The 26555-nt window shown below is 44.7% G+C and overlaps 1 long non-coding RNA gene across 1 annotated transcript; it reads right to left on the bottom strand.

Annotated features, from left to right (window-relative positions):
- Nucleotides 1–515: 515 nt before the first annotated feature.
- Nucleotides 516–22340, bottom strand: LOC140616050 (uncharacterized). Its single transcript, XR_012016549.1, has 3 exons — nucleotides 22253–22340; nucleotides 16590–16730; nucleotides 516–1172 (listed from the first exon to the last, which is right to left on the bottom strand). It is a non-coding gene; the product is annotated as an uncharacterized lncRNA (long non-coding RNA).
- Between the last annotated feature and the right edge of the window lie 4215 nt (nucleotides 22341–26555).

Genomic DNA, 26555 nt, shown 5'->3' with positions numbered 1-26555 from the left:
AACAGATCAAATGCATCCTCCTTCCTGAAGCCTTATTTGAATCTTTTGGGAAGTTAGTGATTCACTCTCCTCTCTTTCGCATCTCCTTAGTGTTAAATCTACATTGATTTATATGATTCTTATATTAATATCTGCCTTCTGTGTCTGCATTCTAATCTCCATGAAATCCAGGCCTGACAGCGTGTCTCGATTCTTTGGACTCACTGCCATAACCAGCATACCTCCAGCATGCTGCCTGGAACTCTAGAGAGGTATTTGCTGAATGGATGGATGAGTACCCCCATGGACCTTGGGACAACATGTATTATAATTATTATTTACACTCACCTCCCCCTACTCCTCCAGAAACTAAACACTGCAGCCCAGGGCTAGCTGTCTTTGCAGAGAGACAGTAGAGAGGCACAGAGAGTACACTGGCTCTGGGCTCAGGTTCCCTGACTTTGAGACCCCTCCTCTCCTACTTTCAGTTTTTACCCTTAGGCAGGAAAACCTCTCTAAGCCTTGATTTCCTTCTTTTTTCTTTTTAATGATTTTATTTATATATTTGACAAGGAGAGAGAGAGCACAAGCAGGCAGAGAGGCAGGCAGAGGGAGAGGGAGAAGCAGGCTCCCAGCTGAACAGGGAGCCCAAAGCCAGCTGGATCCCAGGACCCTGGGATCATGACCTGAGCCAAAGGTAGATGCTTCACTGACTGAGCCACCCAGGGGCTCCTAAACCTCAATTTCTTTTTATGGAAAAATGGATTAATGAGAGCATCTACATCATGAGGCTGTTTTGAGCATTAATTGTAACAATTTGTGTGAAGCACTTAGCATAGCACCTGGTAAACACTCAGTCAATATTAATCCGTATTAGTAATCTGGGAGATAGCATTAGCATTGGTGGCAGCGGAGGTTTTCCCAACACTTGGCAGGGCTCAGGCGCAGTAAGCCGTCAATGATACCCATGTGTGACTGAGTGAGTGAGACAGTCCTCGCCTCCCAGGGCTCTCCGCTGGCGCAGCTCCAGGAACTGCCATTTGTGTTTCCAGCAGCACAGAGAGCTGGAGGGTCCCGTCTCGCATCCAGGCCAAGTGTTTGCAGAGTGTTCCCCCACCCAGGCAACAGCAGCTCATGGCAGAAACTCAACTCTTCATCTTCTCTGTTGACTTTGATTCCATAGATCCATTGCCCTAAAAGGTTGAAATTACAGTGTTCATATTGTGATAAAAGTCCTGCCTCTGTGCTCCTGTTACTTGTTAAAATGCGTAATAGGCATCTCTAAGAACCTTGCATAAGGCCAGAGGGAACATACTTGGGCCCATGGCCACCAGCAGGAATTAGGGCATCTTCGAGCTCAGGTGAGGGAGCAGGGGACAGGCCTGCAGGTTGGGGAGGAGTGAGGAGCACACCAAGCCCTATGCTGGGCTCTGGGGCTCCCTAAGTTGCTGCCATGAGTTTAGGGCCCTGGAAATGGGGGCAGAAAGTGGTGTGGGTGGGGAGGTATGAAGTCGAACAGAGAGCTTAACTTCCCAGTTTAGCTCTAGGCAGGGCCTTCCAGGCTTCAGCGCAATTGGGATGTTGGCCCAGATTGCTCATTTGCAGGAGTAGAGGTCTTGCCCCGAACATCACCTAGGCCTGCCTGGCCCACCAGCGCTCCAGACTTTCCCATCCTCCAGCTCCCTCAGAATATATCCACCAGATTTGCTGTGTCATCAGCCAGCTGCTTCTTTGGAAAGCTGTCTGATAAACTAAACTCTTCAAATAACTGTGCCAAAATTCATTTTAAGTAGTAACTCCTGAATTCAGTAATGTCCTACTCAAAGGAATGACTTTCTAATGATGAAATTTTAAGCAGAAGCACACCAGTCCAGAAGAAATTTGGAAGCAGATTAGCCGTTAAGAATAGCTCAAATCACACTGGAAGGAGACTGCTCATCCCTGCTGTGTGTTCACCCAGCTCTGGTTCCTGCAGGGATGGCACAGCGAGGAAATATTAGTGCTATTTTGGAGAAGGGAGGATGTTTCTATATTTAGAATGCCTTGCAAGATGCCCTTCCACCCCCAGCCTACATCAAAATTGCAGAGCTATCAGAGAACCAAAGGGCTTAAGGGACCTTTTCAGATGAAGAATCACAAATAAGTTGTGACTTATCCAAGATCACATTGTTCACGAACTGGTGCCCTGACTCTTGGTCAGGTGTTCTTTCCACAAAGTGTGAGACACGGGTAACACCACCTGCAGCAGCAGGGACAGCAGTAATGGAAAGATGCCAAGAAGAACTTTGTCTATTCTGCCCATTTCCCTCTAAATCAAATAGTAAACATTTCCCCTTCACACTTCTCCTGCTAACTACCATGACTTAAAGCACTTCGGCCTAGCAAGGAAGCTAAAAACAGGGAATTCCAAAGGAGTTCTAGGCACGAAGGCAGCTTAAAACGATGGCGCTCACAGCTCCTTCTTTTTTAGTAACCGGAAGAGTCACCCTGACCCACATAAAGTGAAGAACCTGAATGTTACAACCCTGCTTTGAAGAGGATCTGCCGTAGTTGAGTTCAAAGGGAATGAAAAACTAGGTCAGTTGCCCAGGGTTTTAAAAGAAGAAAAAAGGGAAGGGGAAAAAGTTACATTTCTAATGAAATTGATATCTTCTCTCCTCCATTGTCTTGGTTCCTAACCAAAGGAAATGAATGAACTGGTAGGTTTTGAGTTTGCGTCAAAGGTGCAAGCCAAGAGGCCAAGAGTCAACATCTACTTGAAGTCCCCTCTGCCTTGGCCCACCCCTCTTCCTGTAGTTCCCTTGTAGGGGAGCAATCTATACCAAAGAACACTAAACAACACCCTGGTACGTAGGAGAGTTGTACCCTCGCAGGCTAGAGTCGGACCCCCCAGTCCCTCACCTTGGAGCCAACTCCCAACCATGGCAGCAGTTGATACCGTCTTCTCTCCTTTCATTCACTCATTCAACATGCATTCATTCATCAAATGCTAATACATCAACTCCATTGGACCAGGTGCTTTTACCCTGCTCACCCTGGAACGTAAATGCAAAACACATCCTTGAAGAGCCCCTGGCCCTAGCACTTGCACGTGGTGTTTCACTTAGGTCTTGAAGATAGCCTTCAAGCGAGGTGTCACTTTTCCTAGTTCACCAACAGGGCTCAGAGGGTAATTAAGGACCCCAGGGCCCAAGAGCATCTTCTTCCTCCAAAGCCAGCATTCTTTTGGCATTAGGGTACATTTTGGCCTGGTATATGGCTGGTGGCTTCCACATCCTGCCACAGCTGACACACTTGCTTTGTCCCCTTCATCTACCTCCCTGTGGAATTTGTTCGTATGTCTCTCCCACAATGCTGTGAGCTCCTCGGAGAAGAGTGACATGTCACTCAGTTTTTGAATGAATGTCTTTGATGAAATAAAAGCCCCCCAAAAGGTAGGTGACCACAATAGAGCCAGCTGAGAATGAAGGGGGTAGGGAGGTTCTCTTCTGCCCCACACTCTCCCTGATGTCAAATACTTGGGCAGGCTCAATGACACTTTGTACTCCCAGGTGTTCCTCAACATTTGGCATCATTTCCAAAAATACTTGGTCCCACATTATCTTCCTCCCCCAAAAGTCTGGTTCTGTGAATTTCCTTAAGACCTTACATCAGACCCATTCCTAGAAGAACAGATGGCATACTCAAAGGAAAATGTGGTATAGGGCCTATTAAAGGGTGTGGGGTGACAACAGGGGGTGGAATGCACCTAGGACCAACAACAGCAGGAAGCCAGTATTGCCATGGCACCTGGGGGGATAGGGAAAAGACTTCTCACAGGTGGCTGTGAGATAGCAGCCACCTGGCAGGAGCCATCTATGGAATTTAGCCACCTGCAGGAGCACAGACAGGTTTGGAGGGACAGAGCCTGGAAATAAACACCCTCTCTAGCCACTGGATGAATCCACCTGAAGCCAATCAACAGAGGTGTCTAGGTGATGCCGTCCAGGTGAAGCCAGCCTCCAGGACACAGAGCAGACGAGAAAGAGAGAGATCAGGAAGGAGAAGGGATTTGGCTAGTGGAGAAAAACCAGCATGGCCCTTCGTTTCGAGGACTCTCAGACATTCCCAAATGGTGCTCCAGACCTGCATTCTGGGAGGCACACCCTCAATAGTAAGACCCTCTGCTCTCTCACCTCAGGCTTCTAAGTCAACTATCTTGTCTCTAGGCTGCCACTGCCCTAATAAGCACAACAAAAGCTAATGGAGGGCAAAGAAATGGTTCTTATCTACGATGTCTCACATCAACAACACTTTATAGAGTAACTACTATGTGCCAGGCATTTATATTCAGATAAATGAGATGTCTGTGGTCTAGGTCTTTCAGGAGTTCATGTGTGAAAAGCTGAATATAAGAGACCAGAGCTGAAAGGCTCGGTTAGGCAGTGCTATGTAGGGGAAAAGCAGCGGACTTGGTTGGGTCGGGCCACCTGGAGGGAAGTCCTGGTCCTGCTGCTCCCCCCCATGCATGACCCTAACAATTCATTCCTCCTCAGTGTTCCCTCCTGTTAAGAGAGGAGGTGGGCCTGGCTCTGGGGTTCCACCAGTGCTCAAAGGGCAATAAATATGAGCATTCTGTGAATCTCACAGAGCAGATGGCCTGCAGTGGTCAGCAAGGCTCTATACAGGGAATGGGCCTTAAACCAGGCAAAGAAGAATGAGCGGTACAGGGAAAGGCAGAAAGAGCAGCAAAGTAGTGGCATGGAAGCAGGAGGGCCCATGAGATTGGAATAGCAGGGGCATAATTCAACTGTGCCTTGGAAGCCAGGTGGGTGATGGGCAGTCTCTCTGGTGTAGTAGAGTGGGGGTGGAGAGAGGTGACAAGCAGATAAGGCACCCCTATCAAATTATAAACCTGCCCACCACTGAAACCCAAAACTTGTTTTCCTAACCTTTGCTTACTAAGAAGAATGAGATTCTAGAAAATCAAATAAAGCTAACTCTGGAGAATTAACTTGGGAATCAATCATCCTAGACTTATATTTGGAAAACACAAATCAAATTAAGTCATTCTTTTGCTCATAAGCCTTCTGTGGTTCCTTTTGCCTACAGAATAAAGTCTGAATTCCTTAACTTGGCATGCAATCTTGCCCAGTCCCACCTGGCAAGGCTACTCATCCCACCCTAAGCAGGCTACTTGCTAGCCCCATTTACCGTTTCTCTGAAACAATCCTCTTCAAGCATAAACTATTTACTCATTCATCCAGCAGGGATTTATGCAGCATGTATTAAGCATTTACTATGGACCAGGCCCTGCGATTTGCAAAGTGATCAAAACAAATATGGTGCTCCTTTTCTTGGCACTTGAAGTCTGGAAAGGGAGATGGGTTCCAAACAATAATTACAACTGAGATCATCGCTAGGAGGAGAAGCACAGGCTGAGGTGGGCTCTGAGATGTAACTGAAGGGCCTACCCCAATTGAAGGGTCCAAGAAAGCTGCCCTCTAGGTGCCTGGAGGGTGACTTGGACTCAGCCAGGCAATGGAAGGACAGGCAGGGGGGACAGCAGGGGAAGTATCCCAGCCAAGGGGAAGAGCAGGTGTGAAGACTGGACCGGGTTTGATGAAGCCACCCAAGCCTTCACCGGAGTGAGCATCAGGGCACATGCTGGATGTGGCTGCAGAGGTCTCCCTGGTAAAGCAGGCTGTGTTATTCTGAGGGCAATGAAATGCCCCTGGGGTTGGGTAAGCACGGGAATGGCACAATTATATCTCTGTCCAACTGTTGTACAGAAGAAGACAGAAATGTGAGGGGGAACAAAATTCTTTCTTTTGGAACCTGCTCCCAAGACCTCTCTCCAAATAGCAAATGGTTTGTCTTTCCAGAGTCTACCTCTATTAGGGGGACTTTTCCTGCCCCCATCGGGCCAAGTATCCCTCCTTCATTGGCTTCCCATCCTCACCCCACAAACTGAAAATTCCACTTTAATATCTATTACATTGTATTGTGAATTCTTATTCTATCAGTCTCTCCTCAATAGATTATCAGGACAAAGACTGCATTGTTTGGGGTTTTGTTTTGTTATTATTTTTTTTTCTAAATCTTTGTGCCCTTGAGATTTAGCAGAGATCCTGGAACCTGGCAGACGGCCAATAAATATCTATTAGTTAACTGATTAAATGAATCAAATACCCAAATCTCCATGGAGTCTCCTGTGGTTGACCTCTCTTTGGAGCTGCATCCTCATACACGTACAGTAATGTCTGAATTTTTATCTCAAAGACTGACGGAGATCCTTTCATACCTGCACTGATGGATTCCCAGTGCAAGCCAGAGCCCGCTGACCCAGAGAAAGAGCTTTATGTTAGCAGGAATAAACAACACAGCTGGGGGTGCAGCGGGGCACGGACTGTTTGTTTTTGGTGCAACTCAAGTCCAAAGGAAAAAACCTTACAGTGAGACTGATACTCAACTGTGAGCGTGTTTAGGTTAAAGAGGGATGGGAGTAGGGAGTCTTTCCAGTGGCCACGAGCAAGAAAAACAAAAGGGCAGATTGCTTCGGTGGCCCAGGTTCAAGGCCAGCAAGCACCACCAGCCCCTTTCATGGCCAGGCTTTCCGCTCTCCCTGTACTGGACCACAGCACAGGGGCCCCGCATGTTCACCTACACGGGGAGGGAGACACACGCCCGGCTGCATTTACATTCCTAGGTGCATACGGTGTTTTCAAGTCCTGGGATGTGATGTTGATGAAAGACAGTTAATTCAATTTCTACGGAGAAATTGATTAATGGACTGGATTAAAAGAAGTCCCTTGTGTCCGCAGCCTTCGCCCGGCATACCAATTCTGTGTTATCTCCCTGGTTTTCTCCTTCCCTTCTCACTTGACACTTTGACAATACACACTGGGCCCCAGCGGAAAGAAGGAGGGAGGAGAGGAAAGATGAGAAGCCACAGATTAGGGCTGGAGCACACCTCTATATTTAATTAGTTCTATTAATATTTTTAAAAAATAATAAAAGAGCCCTAGGGGGGATATACCGATCTGGGGATTGTTCTAGCAATTGACAGCTGTTCTGGAACAGGGACTCTGCCAGAGAGTCCTTCAGCCTTTTCAACTTTTTCTTCAGTGGGAAGGAGGGAAAGCACATCTCAGCTCCCTGGGAATGCAGCAGAAGTCACAGCCTCCTTGAAGCGCCCACTGGTGTGAGGGCAAGACCCAGAGTCACAAAAAGCCTGGAGCCTGCCCTCTCACACCTCCAGGCCCCAGGCTCCTGGAGGACACCTGGGCCACGAAGAGCCAGGCAGCTCGCTCCTGGGCGCGGAGTTGCCTGTGCTCATACTTTCCTGTTGACATTGGTGAGAGCACTGGAGGCAGAGGTGGACCACATGGCCCCACAGAGACCTTCCTGACCTCAGCCTTGGGGGGGTAGTATTTATATCACCTTTTGCTCTCAGACTAATATTTATAAGATCCTTGCCTTTTTCACAGGCCTCCCAAATCTGTGATCAGCTTTCACTCTACATTCTGAATCACAAACCATAGCACTGACTAGGACCAAGTGCTATGGTCTGAATGTCTGTGCACTCCTTTCCCCCGCCCCACAAATCCATATGTTGAAGCACTGACCCCCCAGTGTGCTGATATTAGGAGGCAGGGCCTTTGGAAGAGACGGCTAAGTCAGAGGATGGAGCCCTTATAAATGAGATTAGTGCCCTTATAAAAGAGCCCCCAGAGAGCTCTCTGTCTCTACCATGTGAAGAGCCAGCAAAAGGACAGCTATCTTCGAGCCGGGAAGTACACCCTCACCGGACACCAAATCTGCTAGTGCCTTGATCTTGGACTTCCTGCCTTCAGAACTGTGAGCAATACATTTCCATTGTTTAAGTCACCCAGGCTATGGTATTTTGTTACAACAACCCAGTTGGACAAAGACATGCAGAGAAGTTATTTTCATCCATATAAAGAAATAATAAATATGCTCTCCCTTGTGTATGCACTTGATGTGCCTACTTTCACAATGCGTAACTGATTTCAAGGAAATATTCCTTAGGATAATAACATGTGACAGGCACATTAGTGGGCACCACCTCTTGACTCCACCCTTCCCACCTCCCCATTAGAAATGGAATCCATCAAGTGTCTTTAATAACATAGTCCTTTGTGGCTTTAGTTAAGAACAACTTGCTCTGGCTTTTGATTAATGGTGTTTGCTGTGGCTGTGCTTGTTTCCTATACCTCAGTGGCAAGAAGGGAGCCACAAGAGCTCCAGCAGGCATGGGTTGGTATGCCACTTAAAAAAAAAAAAAAAAAAAAAAAAGTAGAAGAAGAAAAGGAGGAGAAAAAAAGAAAGAAAGAAAAAAGCTGATGAATAATTTATTCAAATGAGCCTGTGAATGTTAGACAATATTGCATTACAAAATAAATCAATTATGATTTTTTTAAAAAGAGAAAGAAATCTCAGTTTGTTGAAAAACATTGCAAACACAGGCGATTTTCTCTTTATTAAAAAAAAAAGAAAAGTGAAATCTCATTTAAATAAGAATCTGTTACAACAGCTACAGAGCCATTTCAGTGACTCCTTAATAGAATGCCCCCCTAAACAAACCACATCTGCCAGATGCCTGCCTTACCTTTTTCAATTAAAATTCTGCTCCTATTGTTGGAAGGTTAACTTTGAACTTACAAGGCTATGTAGCTCACTAGGGTATGGAGTTAGTTGCCTGTAAATATGCATAAATTAGCATCATTTATCCCATATGGGGTTTCTAGCAAGAACTGAGAGTACCTCTGTAAATATCTGGATGGATCGCCTTTCTTCCAATACTAGGAGAAGGAAAATACCATTCAAGAATGCTAAGAATCTCAGGGATTTACATTTTTGAGAGAAAAAAAAAACCCAAGAACTTCATTTTGGCTACAGTTAAAACACAGGAGGTAGTAGAGGACTCAGTCTCTGTTTATTAAATAACGAAATCTCCATTCATTCACTCGAGAAGCTGTACGTCTTGCCTTGTCCTGTCCAGCCAGGGCATAGTCCTGAGGCAGGCACTAAGATACAGCAGTGCCGGCCATCAGAGAGCTCACAGGCATTGTCCACTGTCTGCCCCACCAGCCTGCTCTTGGCAGAGGGAAGTGCTATAAAGGGATCTCATAAATCCTAGAGATCTAGGACTCATAATTCACCCTCTTGCATTAAGCAAGGCTCTTTCCCACGTGAGTGTTTATATAAATTACAATGTCTGGAAAGACAACTTGACAGGTGGAGATCACACCCAGAAGCAGGGATAGATGAAGGAAAGGGAAAGCTCATCAAAATAGAGGCTTTGGGGCCATCACTGAAGATAAACTTCATTTACTCTACAATCTTGCTTCAGGTGGATTGGGTTCTCTCAGCCCCTTCACAAAAGAAGTGACTCCAGATAACTGATATATTCTCAACCCTCAGAAAATGAACCACTTGCCCATCACATCGTCCTACCAATCATGAAGCCCCCATTCTGTGTCATGCATGAGAGGGTCAAGAAGTGCGTATGTGCTGAAGGAGCCTATAGAAGTGAGAGATTCAGACACGGAGCAGGTAAAGGAGGAAGCCCCTCACCTCCACCTCCGGGCGTTGTCAGAGGGGAGGCTGGCACCAAGGACAGGAATGAGCCATGGCCCAGCACAGGCAGAGGTGTGAGAGGAGCAAAACACACCCCCACAACCTGCAGTGCAGGTGGATGGCTCGCTTCAGAGCTAAGCAGAAAGAATACAAAAGCAGAGGCAAGGCCTTGGAAAGGTCTTGGATGAAAGTTTAAGGGAACTGGCCCATCTCTGTACCTGGCCAACATTCTCCTCTATCTCCAAACTCTTCCATCTTGTGGTACTTCTTCACCTAAAGGTTTGTAACAACCCCCATACTTTGGTTTCCTCTCAATTTGGCTTTACCCAGAGATTCAGTGGCATGCTGGAAACCACCGAGTTGGGTCTGTGACAGATTATGCACTGGGGAGAAGGGATGGTTCAAACAGAAAATATGCTGGGCTCTCGAAAGCTCCCCATAGGGAGAAAGAGGCCATGATTTATCCTGGGGCATATGAGGGACAGTGAGGACTGAATGTGACCTCCCAGATGTTTCTGCACACTTGGATTGAGGTAGTACAGGCAGTCATCATTTCCAGTTAACTGACATGTGGGTGCAACAGGAGCCAGGGGTCCTTTGGTTGGGGTTCGAGGAGAGGTGTGTCCATCACAGCAGAACTCCAACCAGTGACAAGGGATGGGATCCCAGGTCTATGCTCTGGGGAAGCACAGGACAAATCCAGCAGGCCATGACCACCACCCCCACCATGGGCTGGGGTTCCTGGCCTGGGAAAACCTGGCTATGGCATTCATGTTGCAAATGAGTAGACAGGCCCAGAGAGGAAAGGGTAAAGGGCATTGAATGTGCATATTGTTTCAATCAAACCTTAAACTCCGTAAAAACAAGAAACAGCCCTATTATACCTCTTTGAATATCTATATTGCTAGGCACAAAATAATAATCAATAAAGAGATGTGACCTCATCATCTTCCCGCTTAAAATCCTCCGGCAGTTCCCCATTATTCACAGAACAAAGTTGAACCACCCTGCAATCATCTGGATTCTGTCTCTCCAGCCTCAAAACCCCCCCTCTTGGGCATTGTGCTCCCAGCTGCCACCCTGGACCTACCCGCCCCCACCCAAACATGCACACATGGTTATACCGACACCTCCTGCCCACACACAGTCCCTCTCTAGCCACACCTTCCAGTCAAGACCCCACCTTGGACATGCCACAATTTCTCATGCCTCCAAGCTTCGCATGAGATCATCTCTCTGTGCCAGGGACTCTCTCCCTCAAGCAACCCTTATTGTGTTGAAAAATTCCTGCTTGTCCTTAAAGACCCAGGTCACAGGGTACCTCATGGGAATCCTCTGCTGTGCTTTGTTAACTCCTGTCCAACAAACGCCTCTATCACACTATTTATCAACCTGTGCAGCAAGCAGTGGTGTTCTTATCTGTTCTTCCTCCACAGATTTAGTAAAACAACTGGAGCTATGGCTTTCATCTCTGAATAAGCATGGTGATGAATGAATGAATGAATGAATGAATTGCACAAACTTGAGCTGTATTGAATAGTCAAGGTTCAACAATCATGTATCATATGAGAGAAGCCAAAACTGCTCACCCATATGTCTGGACCCAAATGTCTTCCCCCCACCCCCCACCCCCCAGCCCCATTCTCTGGCCTCTCTCAGGGGACTCTTGTGTTTGTGAACAGAAATAGAAGGATTACAGAGTCATCATTCTGCCTCAGCCTCAGTCCAGTCCTGGATGCTCAAGTACTAAACTATATCCTAAAAATGAGTTTGAATGCTCAGTCTATTCCCACTGGCCTTAGCTGCCTGCAGGCTTAGCAGAGGACCCCAAGCCTGCAATACTGAGCTCAGATTCTATTATGGAGAAGGATGCAAACATTTTCAGAATAAATAACATAGAGAAATAAAAGAAATCTTAAGGGGGTCCTTAGGGAAGGATGGGTCACTTTATCTAGAGAGCTTTTCTCCAGATTTGGAAGGAGAAGAAGGAAGGACTATGACATGATGGAGCATTCCCCACATGGCAAGTGCCTTCACGTATGTTCCTCATTAAACAGTCCTCACCACGAGCCTGTGAAGGCAGCCAATTCTCTTTCACAGACGAGGAAGATGAGGCTCAGTGATCCACAGGAGATGATCTCGGGGCACAACTATGCAGCAGGAGCGCCAAAATTCAAACCTACGGGCAACTCCAAAGTCTAAGGAAAATGAATCTTTTCTTGCCAATAATATGGCTTTGCCAAGAGACAGGCTGCAAAGGGACCCTTTATTAAGATACAATAGCACTTCCCAGAGTTTTGTCTCAGCCAGGACAGCCTCCAGGTGGATAAAACAAGCTGGAGCAAGTGGCTTTGGTATCATTCTCGCAAGGACCCTCACCGCAGAGGCTCTTGCATCCCTTGGCCTGCAGCTGCCACTTCACTGGCCCCAAGGAACTCTTACCCATCTTTAGAGCACTGTACAAACAATGGTACAAATGATGACTTCAGTTCCTCCTTGAACAACTGAGGCAATTGGAATATCCAAAAAGACTTTGCCAGCTAGTACAGGAAAATAACCAAGAAAAACAGGAAGCATAAAAACATGTGGAGACCAAGGCATCGGCTTCTAATTCTGCCAGAGTGAGTCCATATCATGGCTTACAGATCTGTCCCTTTAAGGGAATTCCAGGGAGCACCTACAGGCAAGTAGAGGCCAGGGGGCCTCAGGGAAGAAGGGAATGACCTGGAGCACCCCAGAACACAGAGGACAGCATATCCGGCTCAAGGATGAGGCAGGCCCAGTGCAATAGTCTCTGGAACAGAGAGAAAGGCCCAGGGTCAGAGCAGCTGATGAAGGCCCTCCAAGCCCTTAGGACTGGTGCCAATGATGCAAAAACACAGGCCTCATCATGTCCCCCTGAACTTAACATCCTCTGTCCTTCCTCATCACCTTACTGTGCCTAGAAGCCTAGGATATCCTCTTCATATTAGCAGGGAAGCAGGACCTGTAGGATGTGTGTACATGTGTGCATACATGCATACCTGTGGGTCAAGAGAGATTCATTACAAGGAATTGGCTCATGTGATCATGGAGGCTGAGAAGTTCCATTATCTGTAGCCATCAGGCGGAGACCCAGGAGAGCCAAAGGTATAGTTCTAGTCCCAGGTCAAAGGCCTGGGAACCAGGAGAGCTAAAGGTGCAAATTCCAGTTTAGAAGCCAACAGGCTGGAGATTCAAGGAGAGCCAGTGTTTCAGTTCAAGTCCAAAGGCAGAAAAAGCTCTAGCTCAGAGGTAGGAGGACTGTCCATACTCACTGGAGGTCAGCCTCTTTGTTGTATTCAGGCCTTCAGCCAACTGGGTGAGTCTCACCCATGTTAAAGAGGGCCATCTGTTTTCCTCAGTCTGCTGATTCAAGCATTAATCTCATCCAGAAACACCCAGACACACTCTGGGTGTTGACCGAATATCTGGGCACCTGGTGGCACAGTCCAGTTGACACAGAATTAACCATCACACTCCAACTTTGCAGCTGCCTCTCTTCCCACTCCCACAGCTCACATCCCCTGACCAAGGCACCTGGTCTCAGACCTCTGGTCTTTACATACATGTTTCTCTATCTGGGACACTCTTCCCTCCATCCTCTCCCCATTGAACTCCTACACATACATCAAGACCCGGTCCATGAGTGGCTTCCCTGGCTCATCAGTCTGTCTTGCCCCTGTGATGTCAGAACAGCGAAGTTCAGTTCAACAAGCCTTCATTAAAGACTTCCTACACTATGTGTTGTAGACTGAGAAATAAGCATGAATTAAGATAGGTCCCCTGTTCCCTCTGTGTCTATAGTAATAGAAGAAAAAGTCATGAATGAGAGTCATCTAGCCTAGCCTGATGAGGTGAGTGGGGAGGGCTCTCTCTGCAGGAGAAGATTAATGACCCGAGTCTGGAAGTGAGAGTAAGGACAATGAGTAGGAACAAAACTGGCATTTCAAACTTGGCAAGTAACACAAACTTTGTTATGAGCCCACCTGTCTGCAGAAAAGCACAAACAGGTGTAGCAAGTATATAGGGCAGGATAAAAGAGGCTTTTGGGGCAGATGTTGATGCTAGACTCAGGTCATGCAGTCACTTATAAGCCATCCAGAAGAGGCTGGCCTTTCTCCCAGCACAGATAAGGGCAAGGCCTTATGCACGCTGTTGTTTAAATATTTATCCTACTGAACTTTAGGATCTATCCATTTAAGTGCCTTCCTCATGAGAATGAGTTTCTTAGGAACAAGGAAGTTGTCTTAGTCACCCTATTGCCCTACCACTCAGCCCAGCACCCAGTACAATTGAGCTTGCAATAAGGTTTTTATGCAATAGATGGATGGATGGATGGGTGGATGGATGGATGGATGGATGGGTGGATGGAGACAGTGGTCTTATTTGGTCTTTTCAGAAATGCAAGGAGATGAGTAAGGGAGTAGTTCCCATTTTACTGGTAGGGAAACTGAGGCTCAGGGAGTCAAATGATTTGCCCAATCTCCTGCACATGTTTCTGTCCGAGTCCCTGCCCAGGATTCCTCCTCAGAAGACATGCTGCCCCTCTGCAGGAGAGACTCAGAAGGCAAGCAACTGCCACAGGCCCTGGCCTGGCACCTGCCCACCAACCCAAGGCTGGTTCCCAGCAAGCTTCTGCACAGAAGATGCAGCATCCATCATGATCAAACTATTTTAGGAGAGACAGGATCTCTGGGCTGCCCACTACTGCCTTTTCCTTTTAGAGACTAGACGGCAGAGCCATGAACATTCCAAAAACATTAAAGGCTTTTCCAGGATTTTTCTTAATCACATATTTGGGTTCCTTTTCCAAAACAGGTGGATTTTCATTAAGTTTACCCCCGTTTTCTTCCTTCTTCCCAAGTAGTATTTCCTTTCTCTGTTAGCTACACCTGCCTGTGTCACGTGATCTTTCTCCTTCTCTTTTTGCTTCCTTTTGTCCTCTTTCCCATCCCCCCCTTTTTTTCTCTCTGTCCCTCTCTAGTGTAGTTACCCCCATTGGGCTAAGTTTGCCTTTTAAAACCTCTGGTTCTGCCCTAGCATTTGCCTGACCCTGAAGGAGCCATCTGCTCTCCAGAACCCTGGCCGTGACTTCACCATCCCATGGCTGCCCCTTCCAGAGCTGAGTACAGCCAGGGAGGGAGGGGCCGTTCACAGGCAGTGTTGCAAGGGAGCAGTTTATGCAGCCTGGTCTCCTTATTTCATCTAGTGGAACTGGCCATGTAATTAACTCCTCTCAATGGAAACTACTGGTCCCCAAGCTCCCTTTATACTCAGAATTTTACATTTCAAGGACGTTCCAGAGCCCACATCTGCTCCAGCAGCATGTGCAAGCTACATTCCTGCCACCTCTCAGAAGGACCAGGGTTTGAAATCAGTATCTGCTCTTCCTAACCCAGAGTTTCCTGCCCCAGGGTCTAGCCCACCTGAGTGGAGCAACTTTTCCCCAGCTTACATCCAGGGCCTCTACCCAAGTCAAGACAGAGGAGGCAGCCAGAAGCAGCACAGTGTAGTGGAGAGCAGGAAGGAAAACAAAGGACTTCAACTCACAGAACTCCCACCCCACCCACTGCAAGCCCCTGCACATCTCAGAAATGGAAATCTTTGGAGTCTTATATTTTTTCTCTTGCAGAGCTCCCAAGAAGACCAATTCCCCCTTTTTGGTCTCTACTTCCTAGATTAGGAATATTTCTTTGTTCTTTTTAGCCTTAAGGGCTCGATATGAACGTGCAAGGACTAACAGGGGGTAAAGATCTGAGCAAAAAAGTTTAGGGAAAGGGGAGAGCCATGAAGGGCTATGATTGTTTCAGTTTAAAATCATGCAGCTTTGTTCTCTGCATTATTTTTTTATTGGAATTGTACTTTGTTATCGTGCCCTTCGAAAGACAAAACAGGAGGCATACTGTGCTCTATGCATAATAGCAGTGAGTTTGAAGATGTCAAAGTTAACCCTTCAGAAGGATCCATTTCAAGGCAGAAAAGCTGTGCTCTAATAATGTAGGACGTGAGTAGGATTATGATCTTATATGTGTATGTGAGACACCTCCTTGTTTTCCCTCACTCCCACTGGCTTCTCTACAAACATAGATGAAGCATGTGACAGAGTCATGGCTTCTGCACCTGCAAGAAATCCTGGGGTGGGGGCTCAAGAGACCATTCTTTCTAGAAGGATCCCTTTCTCTCCCACCCTGTCACATCCCTCAGGCAGAGGAGGACAGTGGGCAAAGAGGTGACAGAGAGCCTGCCCAGTCCATCTACTTGCAGGGGCTTCAGACCTCCTTCCCCACTTATTTTCCTCTTCCCTTCTCTAAAGTCTTATGACACAGTAAATTCTTCAAAGGCCAAACAGTGCTTGAAAATACCCCGAAGGTGGATAACTAAGCTGGTCCACTCATAGAGCCCTGCAGGTCACCTTTGGTTCATATCTGTCAAGCTTCTGAATCCCTAGAAAAATCTATGTCAGGGAGGCTTCCATGGCCAGCCAGAGAAAACATTTGCCCATCTCAGTGCAGTGACAGTAATATCCATCACCCTGTCATTCCAGGCCCATCCGTGGAAATGACTGGGAGTCATGTTTCAGGACTGAGAAGGGCTTCTAGGTTCTACGTCACAGCACAGGCAGCTCAGGAAAAAAAACACTGAGGGGAGAAGAAGAAGGAAGAGATCAAGTCTCCTCCTACCCCTTTCAGTGTAATATTTATTTTGGAAACGAGTTACAGGGGGGGAGGATATAAAGAATCTTTGTAGTTGTCATTTGCTTGTTCCATATCTACATATAATAATAATAATATCTTGCAACTTTATTTTATATATGTAAATGTGTATATATGATATATATTTACATACACATATATACATACACATACAGATAAAATAGACATGGTCTTTAATCTGCTGTTGCACATTCTGAGCCTCTAGGATGAGGATAGTATATATCTCTATTATTTTACAGTAAAAGAAACCAAGCTAAAGATAATAAACATGGTTTACCAAAGTAACAGATTTACCTGATGGCCAAACTAGGTATCCTGGTTTCCGCTGTAAATACACACACACACCCTCACCACTTCCTCAGCCAATGAAAGCAACACTCACTTTCCAGTCTGTAGCTCTCCTGGGCAGCCCAAGGGACAGTATGTGGTCTGGGTCTAGAAATCCAGAGGCAAAAGAAAATAGATACGGATAGTCAGAGAGAAATACAGAAAAGAAAATAGGAAACCAGGACTTGGAGATCAGAGACAAATTCCTACTGAGTTATTAATGGTGAATCATGCTACTCCTCCCAGGGGCATTGGCTTCTAATCAGCAAGTAAATTTTCTATGTCATTGTTCATTGAATATCTATCATGTATCAGGCCAGTGTTGATCAATATGGGAAAACATGGATGAATGGAGTATATTTTCTTGTCTCAAGGTCATTCTAAAGAAGGAGACAGATACTACTTAGACAAAAAACCACTAATTGTCCCCCTTATATTAATCATCTCCCTCTTTCTTAGAAGTACAATTTTGGTTTTAGCTGGGATTAAAGACCATATTTCCCAGCTTCATGGCAAACTTGAGCCAAAGGAATAAGCTGACGAGATGTGTGCAATTTCTAAAGAATATGCTGAAAAGAAAGGAATGTGTCCTTCCTCCTTCCAGCTGGCTGGAATGTGGATGTGAATGCTGGGCCTCCAGCAGCTACCTTTGACCTTGGGGTGACTTCTGGAATGGAATGTGTGCACAAAACCCAACAAGTCTAGGCCTTGAGGTGGGGATGGGGGGACCCCTCACTATCCCCTCACAACCTCCAGGTTTCCTGTATGAGGGGAAAAGTTCTACCTGCTTAAGATACTATTACTTTAGAGCTTTCTGTCATATTCAGTGAAATGTAAGCCTAATTAGTCAAGCACCCAACAGACAAGTCAGACTCTAGTAAGGGCTAATAGCCTTCTCAGGAGTGCACAGTGGGAGCAGAGCAAGGATCAATTGACTCTGCCCATGCAGGTTAAAAAAAGAATCACAGAGAAGATGTGTGAGTGAGTCTAAAATGAAGTAGGGCTTCCTCTGGTAGACAAGAAGGATGAAGCACTCCAGGTAGGGGAGCGGCATCAGGCAAGTACAGAGACAGGAAAGCACAGTGTTTCCTTAAGGAATGGGAAGTACCTGAATGCTGGTGAATTCCCTGAAGGGGTAGGGGCCTCCTCAGGGCCACCAGTCCTTCCAGGCACTGCTTATGGGTACACCTTCAATCGCCAGCACCCCTGCTCACTCCTAAGTAATTACACTCCCAGTGACTTTCTGTCTTGCAGCTGTTCCCACCAGCTGTTGTGACTGTTCTCACTATACCCCTCCAGTCCATGGGGAACAGGCTCTGGGAAGGGAGGGGTGGGGGACTCCAGGGAGAGCTATTAAACACCTGCTGGGCCCCATCAGCAAGGTTTAGGAAGATCATTTCTGGGCTTCCAGGTAATTTGGGTCTTGCAAGGAAAACTACTGCTTTCACAACCACTGCAAGAACTAGAGTCTGAAACCCAGAAAACAAGGGTTCCACCCCTGTGTGAATGACTTAATGCTGCATAACAAGCTACTCTGAGACCCAAAGGATTAACACAACAACAATCTGTTACTTTTCATGATTCTGTGGACTGGCTGGACTTAGCTCCCTGTGTTGCTGGCTGGAGTTATGCACATAGCTGTAGTCCTAGGGCAGCTCAACTCCTGCTGGATGATCCGAGGTGGCCTCACACACCTGTCTGGTGGTTAGCTCTACTGTGAGGTAAGCCCCCCCCGCCCCCCACACACACATAACTTCCTCAGAAGGATAGCCATACTTCTTTCCAAGGTGACTTATGCCCCCACAAAGTGAGGGAGGGTAGGAGGGAAGTAGGCTGCAAGTTTTCTTCCACCTTACTCCATTGGTCACAACAAGACATAGGGCCAGCTTAGATTCAAGGAAAGGGGAAATAGACTCCACCTCTTATTGGAAGAAATGGCAAAGTCCCATTGCAAGACAGTAAGAAATCATGCACAATGGAAGGATTATTGTGGCCATGTTTAGAAAGAATCTACCTTTGACCCCAATGATTCATATTTCTTGAACATAACATGCAAAACACATATACCTCTGACCCCCAAAGCCTAATCCCACTATAGTACATGCTTAAAGTTCAGAATCTTATCATTATCTTAATCAGATCTAGATATGAATGAGAATCCTTACATGCAATTCCTTAGATGGGAACTAAAAGACCAGTTATTTGCTTCTACACTGCCAACATACAATGTGCCCAGGGATGACAGCCACCAATACCAACTTCCTTTCTCTTCCAGCATCTACTAATAATCTCTTTGCTATCCTTCCAGCCTCTGCCAGTCACAAGTTTTAAGATTAGTTATGATAATTATTCATTCTAGGTACCAATTTCTAGAGGCTAAAAAGTTGGTAATTCATGTTACGTAGAAGTAGAATGCTTGGCAAAACCATGTACTATGATGCTGTGGAAGATAGAAATGATTCCTAATTGTATTAGTGTTCTTAAGGAAACATAAATAATAGGAGATATATATCTATATTTGAAGACATTTATTAGGAGTTGGCTCATGCCATTATGGAGGCTGAGAAGTCCAACAATTCACTGTCTGCAAGTTGGAGACCCAGGAAAGTCCATAGTATAATTCTAGTCCAAGCCTAAGGGCCTGCAAGCCAGCAAAGCCAGTGGTATAAATCCCAGACCAAGGAAAAGAGAAGACAGATGTACCAGCTCATGCAGACAGGCAGAAAATAAAAAATGGTGAATTCTTCCTTCCTCCACTTTTTTGTTCTATTTAGCCCCTCAGTGGATTGGATGAGGCCTACCAATACTGGGGAGGACAATATGCTTTACTAAATTCACCGATTAATTTTAATCTCATCCAGAAACATCCTCACAAACATATCTAGAAATAATGTTTAATCTGGGCACCCCTTGGCCCAGTCAAGTTGATATATAATACTGACCATCACACTAATGAATTTGTGGATCTAGTTAAAGAAATTTCTGGGCAGAGGGTAGAAAGTGCCATTTAACTTTTTTTTAACTGCATGAAGTACATGAAGGGAGAAATGAGCTAAGTAAGGAATAATTTTCTGTTTTCAAGAAGAATTTAAGTAAAATATAGAGAGCTCAAAGTAGCCTCTTCAGCCAGAAAAAGACTCTAGAAGTGAGAAATATCCTTAGACAAAAGATCAAATCCATAAAACCCCTTGTTTAGAACATAGGAAGATTGAAGACAATGCATTACATAGACCTTTTTCAGCATGACTAAAGGATTTTTAAGAACTCACAGTACCATGAGTTCCAAAAATTCACAATACTGTGACTCACAGCCCGAGAAAGAGAGAGGTCTGCCTCAGAAGAAATGTTGGTTGTGGCATTTACCAAATAGAGTGGACAATAATCTCATACACGGAAAGCTCACAGAGTCTTTAAAGGAACTGTATTGGTTCTTACAAATAAAGGGACAGTTCAGAATGAGAAGAGGCCTCTGCCCTTATTCTAACTTTCTATAGGCAGGAAGCAGATTGAAAAGCTTCTCAACTAAGAGCATGAGCCACTTCTTCCAGAAAAGGAAGAACATCTCAGAGCATTGAGCCAGTAATCCAAAGGACAGAACCAAAATGCAAAGGATGGAGACAAGAGCTAAGATCAAGGAATGAGAAGACCACTCCAGGGGAACAAAGTTGGGCCCTGACTAAAAGGAAATCCTGTGCTCCTGGAGCTGGGGGAATTGGTAACATGTTTGTACCTGAGTTTCAGGGTTTCTGTGAGCCAGTGTAAGCCTCCTATTCTCTATCTCTTGTCTGGAATGTCTGTCTACTATGACTGTCCTTTCTCTGCCTCTCTATTGTTTGTTGGCACATTGTATACTGGGTGTGTGAGTGGCGGATAACTTGTCTTTTTAATTTGTAGTTCTCTTCATCACTAGTAGCCCCATGGGTGCAGCAAAACACAGGGACCTCATCTACATCTGGATCTCATGCAAAACACAAGATCAAGGACAACTCCTCTGATAGTATGATGGGATGAGGCTTTAGAAGTTTTCTGAATGGAATGTGGTGGAAGTGACATTAGGGAGCTTCTGGGTCCAGGCCTTAAAACATCTCACAGCTTCTATTTCATCCTCTCAGAACCTCAAGTCTTCATATAAAGAAATCCAAGCTACCATGATGGAAAAGCCAAGCAGTGAAAATCCCAGCCACCAACCAACACCAACACAGTTTAAGAGGAAAACTCCACTGTCAGAGTGAGGCTATCTTGAAGGTTGAATGCAGCTACATGAGTCAGTGTAGGCAAGACCAGAGACCTGCCAGCCAATCCACAGAATCATAGGAAATACAAAATAGTTGTTGTTTTGGTATAAGCCACCAAGTTTTGGGGGTGGTTTATCACATAGTACTTACACAATTCTCCTGCCCGTTTTAGAGTGCAACTCTGTGGATGAGGCAGAAAAATAGTAGATACAGAATGCCATTAGTGGAAAGGGACTCACGTACTAACAGAGAAGATTTCATAATTTATCTCTTCCTGGTGGACTGGGAAGACTCCACATAGTCCCAGTAAAGTCAGAAATAGTCCAACACTCTCATTTTACAGATGAGGAAACAGATACAGAAAATATATCTGAAGGATTTTTTACTCTAATAACTTATGGGCCCAAGTTTATGGCAAATCCAGGACTAGAACCTCAGATTCTAACTTCTAATCAAGGACTCTTCTTGGTAACCACATGGTCTTAGCCAAGAAATTCCTCCACGGGAAAAGTGGAGTATTGAAAGATTGTCCATACATCCTTCACCACTTCAAAATATATTTGACTGAAGCTCATCTAAAATCCAACAAACATTGGTTTAAAGAAGTGGGGTTCATTTCTTCAGGTAATAAGATGTTCAGAGGAGGCAGTGCAGGGCAAGTGCAGCTGCTAGAAATTGTCTCCAGGAAACTAAAATTCTTCCTCCTTTTTGCTTTGTCATACTTAATGTAGAGCTTTCATTCTCCTTCTCTGCAAAAATGGCCACACTTTTGATACTGTTTCACCATCACAAAGCAGAAATTAAAGGGATAGGATAAAATATAAGACAAAATCTTTCTTCTTACAAGACTTGCTGTTTTTAACCAAGAATGGAAGCTCTCCCTGGGACTTCTGCCAACACCCAGTTGTCCAGAATGATGTCGCATGGCCACCTGATGACAAGAGAGGCTAGAAATTTAGGTATTTTGCTTTCTAGAGTCTATCAGACAAGGAAGAAAGGTAAAACGGGTCTTGAGTGAACCAACCAGTAACTGTCATATATGTTCCAAAAGAGGGAGCCCAAACAAACAAACCAGGGAGAAGAACAGGTATGGTGCTACTACCCTAATCCTCTATATCTTCATTTCTTTCTCATTATGGAACCCACCTGTGGCTGGCCAGGCTCTTTGGATGACTAGAATGGCCAGTCTCCAAAAGGGAGGGGAGGATACACATAGAAACATCCAGAGGCACAGACATCTGAGAAAGGCCTCTAGGATGTACAATATTAATGCCCTTGTGGATTCATGAAATCCGATGCATTATGCATATGCCAATAAATCATCATTATGTTGGGAGTAAGCAAAGAGAACGCTAAATTTAGAATAAATTTCAAATTAACCTAAATTATACATGCCTGGCAAATGGGACCCTTTTGTGAAGCAAGAAGCTGTGTCTATCTGGAACATTCAGCCCAGGTCTCTGGGGCGGAATACAATTTAAAAGGAACACTCCATCGTCAGAGCTTTGTTCCTCACATCATTCTCTAACAATCCCTATTCAGCATCCAGTGGCCTAACTGGATCCAATCCCCCATCAGTGCCGTTTAGGAGAAGCTCAGAAACTTCTGTTCCTTGGCATATGGTTAACATGTGTGAATATAGAGATGAAGTGTTACCGGAGGGACAGATAGAAGCTGAAGAAAGATCTACTATAAAAACAAAAAAGGAAGAAGACAGCCGGCTAGGGAGCCAGCAATCATCATTGTATAGTTAATGAGGCCAACAATGAAAAAGCACTGAGCTCTGGATGAAGACTAGAAATTAGCCATGTTCCAGCCCAGGGAGCTCAGGCCTGACTTGGAGGCCAGTTCTGGGACAGAGGCTCAGGTCCAGGAGAATAAAGAACCACCATATCTTCTGAGGACCCTTTTCTGGCCCTTGGAGTTGATAAGTCACAGTCACCTGGAAAATCTGGCTGTGTAGAGAGTATCACTTCTAAATTATAAACTTGGATGTCTTGAGGCATGCAGGTGTCCTGCCTCTCAATTCCCCTCAGTACCTCCACTCTCAGGAAGCTGCCATAACCTACCATCAACTAAATAGTACTACTTGCCCAGCTGCAAGCCAGACAATGAACCAGGAGGGCTACTAGAAAGGCTTCAGGCCTCATCTTCCCTTCCAGGAGCCAGCAGTCCAGCTGGGGCAGCCAGACACATAATGTGCAAAGATAATTAAGAGTGAGCCAGTGGAAGTAACACTGCCCAGGTCAGGAGACATGACTTCTCATCTAGCTCTGTTGCTAATTGGCCATATGATCTTGGAAAGGTCAGACCCTCCACCTCCCTGGACCTCAGTTTCATTATTTATAAAGTATGATGGCTTAACTAGAATCATTGGTTTTGAGACTTTGTTTAAAAGTAGGACCATTTTTTCCCCCAAAGGGATGTTTTCCAGGAAAGCAATATTTAAAAAAAAAAAAAAACAGAGAGAAGTGAAGCTGATCTGTTTGAAGCAGCAGAAGGAGCCCAGAGCTGGGATGCCACAGTCTCCCCAGAATATGGTTTGGAAAACACTGAAATAGGGTTCCTCACAGCTCTGAGTGGTCTGTAGGTCCACCAGGCTTGCTATAATGCAAAACGCATGTGCTAAGTACATGGAATAGCCTGGGGGTACTACATAAGGTCAGCGATCTAACCTGCAAACAAGCTGAGCAGAACAATATTCTGTTCCAGGTCCAAAGATTTAGAACGGCACTAACCAATTACCAATAGATGCAGTATCCAGCTTTCCAGCTTCACCCAGCTTAGTTGATAAATCTGTGGGTGAGAGATTTCCCATTTTGGAAGACTGTCCTTGCTCCCAGGTCCTAGCCTGCTACTGTGTCAGGTTCTCTTCAACTACCCCAGAGCAGTGCTGTACAATATAACTTTCTTTGGTGAAGGAAATATTCTGATTCTGTGCTGTGAAATACAACACATTTAGCCATCCTTCACCGTATATTGCTATTGAGCACTTAAAATGTGGCTATTTTGACTTAGGAATTTGATTTTTTTAATCTCATTTCATTTAAATATAAACAGCCACATGAAGCTAATGTCCGCGATATTAGACAGTGTAACCCTGAAGGATCTGTATCTCCTTTTCAATTCCACCTTCTCCCCACCTAATCTAAGTCAAATTATCACTGAGAACCCCACTTGGAAAATAGTAATTTCGGTGCTGTCCCCCAGTCCTTACTCCCAGGGCCAACAGAGTTCCCTAGCCCCTGGCTACACCAAGTATGGTCCTCAGACTAGCAGCAGCAGCATCACCTGGAGCTTATGGAAAGGCGGATCACAGACCCCACCCTATACCTACTGTGTCATAATCTGGATTTTAACAAGAACTCCAAGTGACTTTTAAGTTAGACAGCGCTCATGAGGACCCTGAGGTCCAGAAAACGTTCACATGGCCAAGAATGGGTTGAAATCACATTGTCTGATTTAGATTCAGTGGACAGCTTACAGATTCTCTTTATTTATCTGTCCTTTGTGCCTGCTCAGGAAGAGCCATTATCAATTTTTTAACAGGAGTCATTTAGTCTCCCAGACTGCCTGCTTACTCATTACCCTTAAACTGTTAACACTTCAGTCCAGCCATTAATGAAGCTATTTAGCATAAACAGAAGGCAGCATCCGGCCCCCAACCTGGAGTTAGTATAGCTAGACCAGTGGTTTCCAACCTCACATGGACTTCAGAGGCTTTGCAAACATTTGATTCTTGTTATAAATATATATACGTATATATTAATACGTTAAATGCATAATGCAAAATAGCAAGAGCATTAAAATGTGCAACATAATAAATTTTAGCACACAGAAGACCTCCACCAAGTAAATTTGTGATGCCAGGTTAAATCATCTTTGTTTAGACCTCAGAATAATTTCTGCCATCTGTGGCAAATATTTAAACTTCTGGTGAATGTGTCATTGATTAGGAATGTGGTTTTGCTCTGGGGTCTTTTCTCGTGTTATTTTTTGTTTTTTGTTTTTTTTTTAACTTAGATCTCCACATGTGTCATTGTGTGAGGCCGTCAGAGAAAACATGTTGTGGGTGCATAGGTGGGCAGTGACCAGTTCAACACAGGGCAAGGCTCAGAGTGTGCTATCGGGAGTGTCCTCTCCCTCTCCCCACACAATCTTCATGCAATCACCAGTGAAAAGAGACTCACAGCGTCATGTGGTGATAGTTGAAGTGCTTACAATAATTTATGTGTGATTCTTAATTGGTATTTTGGGTCGTTTTTATGGAGGTGAAATTTGCATACAATGAAATGCACAGATCTTAACAGTTTAATTGATAGTTTTGACAAACATACACAGGCCTGTGGAAACATAGGCCTTGGGAAACCCAAATTAAGTATAGAAGATTTCTGTCTATACTCAATTTCTCTCATGCCCTCCTCTAGTGGATCTCCATCTCCACATGCCTGATTTCTATTATGGTAAATTAGTGTTGGGTTTTTTTTTTCTGTTCTTGAACTGCATTTAGATGGAATCACACAATTTGTACTTGTTTGTGTCTGCCTTCTTTCACTCAATATATTTTTGAGACCCACCCATGTTATTAATATAGGCCTATGAGCATTTCTTTTTCAATGCTGACCAGTATTCCATTATGTGAATGTGTCACTTTTTCTTTATCCATTCACATGTAGATGGGGGTACTTACGGGTTGCCTTCAGTTTGGGACTACTATGAATAAAGCTATTATTCACGTATAAGTCTTTTTACAGACATGTGTTCTCATTTTTTTGGATAAATATCTAGAAATGGAATTTCCGGGTCATAGGTAAGGTGAGAGTTTAACCCTATAAGAAACTCCCATTTTTTCAAAACCAGTTGGAACACTACACTGGCAAAGTATGATAATTCAAGTCAGTCCACATCCTTGTGAGCATTCGGTGTTGTCAAATATCTCTTTTATCTTTTCTCCTATGTATGAAGAGGCTACTAGATACATTTGATGGTTTTGGTTTTTGGTTGTGGGGCATATTTTTTCTTTGCTTATTTTCCATATCTTCCTTTATCAAGTTTCTGCTTGAGTCTTTTATTCATTTCTTGGAGTCTTGCTTGTCTTTTTACTCTTGATCTATTGGGTTGTTTTTTTTTTTATTCTGGATACAAGTTCTTTGCCAGATATGTGTTTTATGAAAATTTTCTCCCAGTCTTGCCTTCTTAATGGAATGTTCAGGGGCTTTTTATTTTGAAATATGCAAATTGTGTTATATACTGTTAGTATTTCACTTTGATATAACAACTTCCTACACTCCACCTTCTTTTTTTTAAAAAAGTAAATAAAGTCAGGCATTGGGAGAAGGAGAGGAAGATGAATAGTCAGAGCACAGAGGATCTTTAATGCAGTGAAACTACTCTATGATATAATGGTGGATACATGTCGTTAAACTTGTATCAAAACCCATAGAATGTACAACACTAGGAGTGAACCCTACTATAAACTATGGACTATGGGCAGTAATAATATGTCAGTGTAGGTTCATGGATTGTAACAAATGGACCTCTCTGGTGGGGTTATTGATAATGAGGTAGGCTGCTGGGAGGGGGCCAAGGGATGTATGGGAACTCTGTACTTTCAGCTAAGTTTTGCTGTGAATCTTAGACCATTGCTAAAAAATAAAGTCTATATTTAAAAATAAATAAAATAGGGGCACCTGGGTGG

Source organism: Canis lupus, chromosome 24 (assembly GCF_048164855.1).
Source record: "Canis lupus baileyi chromosome 24, mCanLup2.hap1, whole genome shotgun sequence".
NCBI classification, from domain to species: domain Eukaryota; kingdom Metazoa; phylum Chordata; class Mammalia; order Carnivora; family Canidae; genus Canis; species Canis lupus.
This window is presented reverse-complemented; position numbering and strand designations above follow the sequence as displayed.